The sequence below is a fragment of the Arachis ipaensis genome, chromosome B6 (assembly GCF_059453495.1).
Source record: "Arachis ipaensis isolate K30076 ecotype BB chromosome B6, ASM5945349v1, whole genome shotgun sequence".
In the NCBI taxonomy this organism is placed as follows: Eukaryota; Viridiplantae; Streptophyta; class Magnoliopsida; order Fabales; family Fabaceae; genus Arachis; species Arachis ipaensis.
In genome coordinates this window covers 96,991,012-96,994,666 of record NC_142441.1, presented here as the reverse complement: position 1 = coordinate 96,994,666, position 3,655 = coordinate 96,991,012, and the positions used below count along the sequence as shown (strand labels likewise).

Genomic DNA, 3,655 nt, shown 5'->3' with positions numbered 1-3,655 from the left:
GCATAGAAGTAGACTTAATGGGTTGGTCCCTCATAATTGTCAATATATGGTTTATAGACAATGATGGTGATCTCAATTCCTATGTCTTGGCTAAGAGTTATTTTTCTTTCTTTTATTAGTTCTTGTTATTTACTTTCTTGCTTTTATATTTCCTTGCCAATTATAAATCAAACCCCCTTGTTCTTCATAACCAATAATTGAGCACTTCATTGCAATTCCTTGTGAGATGACCTGAGGTTTGAATACTTCGGTTAATTTTCATTAGGGTTTGTACTTGTGACAACCAAAATCTTTAAAATTTGATTTGAGTATTGTTAGTTGGTTGGGTGATGAGGGAAAAATGATTCCACACAAACTCAGCGGCAAGTGTACCGGGTCGCATCAAGTAGTAATTACTCACAAGAGTGAGGTCGAACCCACAGGGATTGATGGATTGAGTAACTTTAGTTTGGTGATAAATTTAGTTAAGCGAATATTTGATGATTTGAGTGAAATTTTATTAACAGATGTAAAATTGCAAGTAAACTAAAAAGCAGAAAGGAAAATTTCAGAATCTTAAATGCAGAAGAAGTAAAATTGCAAAAACTTAAGGTGCAAGAACTTAAAAGAGCAGAAACTTAAATTGCAAGAAAACTAAATAGCTGAAACTTAAAGTGCAAGTAATGTAAATTACTGAATCTAAATTGCTGGAAAATTTAAATTGTATGAATAGTAAAGGGATTTGGGTATTGGGAATCAAAACAGAACTGAAAATGTAAACTGCAGTGAAATAAAGAGTGCTCAGAGGAAGAAATTCAGAAAATAGATTAGTTAGGATTTCAGTGCCAAAATAGAAATTGAAACAGAAGAGTTAAAGCAGAATGAAAATGTAAACCAATTCTAGAATCTTAGAAGAGAAATTAACTATTGCAAAAAATTAACAAAACAGAAAAGGAAATTTAGTCTCAATTGCTCTCAAAACAGAAATGAAGAAATTGCAGAAGAAAGAAACTTAGAAAGCAAACTATGATCAGATCTTCAATTCTTAGACTATGCAAGGAAAAGTAAAGGATGACTTCAGATTGAAGGAATTCAGAAGAATTCTTCAATCCAAATCTCAGATCCAAAACAGAAAGTGACAGGTTGCAGAAGAGAGGAAACGAAAACAGAAAGCAAAACTTCAGATCTGATCTCAATTCTAAAATTCTAAAAATGAAAACTAAGAGAGAGCTCCCCTGAAATTAAATTCCTATCTATATATACACTTTCTATTTCAGGCCTTCAGCACTTGGAGTGGGCTTTTTGGTCTTTCATGAAGTGGATCAAAAATGGCCATTTGTTGCAGCTTCAGGTGAACGTACCGTTATCAAATTGAACGCAGCGTTCTTTCACTGACGCAGGTGCGTCCTGTGCGCGAGCGCATCCCTGGCATTCCTCATTATCGACGCAGGCGCGTACTGTGTGCGAGCGCGCCCTTGAGCAGTGTTCATTAACTGAACACTCCGTTCGCGCCATGAACGCTATGTCTGCATGCGCGCCTTGTGCACTTGCGCGTGTATAGGCAAATATTAATTCTGTGTTCCAGCGTCTTGTACGCGTCTGCATCCATCACCACTTTTATTCCATCGGCGCGGGCGCGGCATGTGCACGTGCGCGTCAATTCCCTTTTTCAAGTTCCCACTCTAAAAGTATCGCAGGCGTTCACTCGAAATGAACGTAGCGTTCATTGTTGGTGAACGCTGATCCTCGATGCACGCGGGCGCGCCATCTGCGCGTGGGCGTGGATCTCCAAACTTGCTTCGTCACGCGGGGGTGGCTAGTACGCGTATGCGCCCTTGTGAACGTAGCGTTCATTGAGTGATCACAGCGTTCTCCTGCACGTTGCTTTTCTCTTTGTTTTTTCTCATTTCTTTATCTGTTATCAATTAAACATGCCATCAAAGTCTCACCAAAATCATAAGATTTTGCATCATCTATAATAATCAACTAAATTGTGCATAAATCTCATGATTTTATACAAAAATCGACAATGTTTAATTGAGTCAAGGAAACATGAAATTCTACTCCAATCACTTACTTATTGTGCAAGAAAGTGCATAAAACCTAATGAAACAAATGAAAAATGCTTGTGAAACTAGCATAAGATGACTTGTCATCATTGGAAACTATACTACCAACGGAATTATTTTGTGTGAAATTCCTAACCATACGAAAATACTCTTTCAATGTGGCTCCGATGTTTTTTAATCCAAAAGGCATTACTACATTACAATAGTTAGCTTTAGGAATAATGAAAGAGGTCTTCTCTTGGTCCAGCTTATACATCGGGATTTAGTTATATCCCGAGTATATGTCCATGATGGACGAATACCGGTAAGTTGAGGTTGATTCAACCAGAGCGTCAATGCTCGGGAGAGGGTATGGGTCCTTGGGACAAGCTTTGTTGAGGTTGGTGTAGTCTACACACATTCTCCACTTTCCATTCTACTTATTTACCAGAACCACGTTAGCCAGCCATAATGGATACTTGACCTCTCTTATGAATCCGTCTTCTAGTAATGCTTGCAGTTATTATTCCACGACTTGTGTCCTTTCGGGTCCGAGTTTTCGACGCTTTTGATGAATAGGTTTGGAACTCGGGTGGACAGTGAGCTTATGAGATATCAGGTCGAGATTTATGTCAGGCATATCGGAGACTTTCCAACCGAAAAGGTCGGAGTTTTTTGTAGGAGGTCAACGAGCTGTACTTTCAGTCCTCCTTCCAAGTTAGCCCCTATATTCATCGTCTTTTTAGGGTGATCTCCGATTTGCACTTCTTCTACCTTTTCTCCCGGTTGTGGGCACGATTTTTTCCGAGTTCAAACACCACCAAATTCGATTGTGTTGACTTCTTTTTCTTATGGACTGCCTTTTAGATTAAGACTTTCATTGTAAAAATTTGCTAAAACTAAATGATTAAAATATAGATGTATATCACTTATAAATAATTATAATTATATTCACATATCATATTTTTATACATGTTTTCACTCGTGGGTGCAATGCACGCATTATTAAGCTTGTTACTAGCTATAGGTGGGAGGGGTGCAAATTAATTAAGTCAAAATCAAAGACCAAAGGCATATGATAAAGCAGTTAAACCAAATCTTGTGGTCTTCCATTTTGATTCCAACAACCCTATTCGTTGTTGAACACTTGGCAGGCATTCACCTACTTCACTGAAAGATCCATCGATCTCAACCCACTCCAACAACCAGTGATAGCAACTTCAATTCAATTCAATTCTCTCTCTTATATATATATAATCAAATAGATATGATGTGTTTTAATATTAATTAAAAGCATGGCTTGTGAGTGTTCTTCAAGAGCGATGGCAGAGAGGTTTTCATGGTACTGCGCAATGCTGGTGACGCTGATGCTCATGCTGAGTTCCTGCGAGCTATTAACCAGCACAAGTATTATTATTGATCATCATCATCAGAATTACAAGAGGGGGTGTGATTAAATATACGTGGTTCGTGAGGGAGAGACGCTGCAAACAATTGGTGAGAAATGTGGAGACCCTTATATTGTTGAAGAGAACCCACATATTCATGACCCTGATGATGTTTTCCCTGGCCTAGTTATCAAGATTAATCCTTTCGCTGCTACTCATCTTAAGGATCATTATTATTGA

The 3,655-nt window shown here is 38.2% G+C and overlaps 1 pseudogene; it reads left to right on the top strand.

Annotated features, from left to right (window-relative positions):
• The first annotated feature begins 3,322 nt into the window (after positions 1-3,322).
• On the top strand, positions 3,323-3,655 carry LOC148561889 (uncharacterized; annotated as a pseudogene).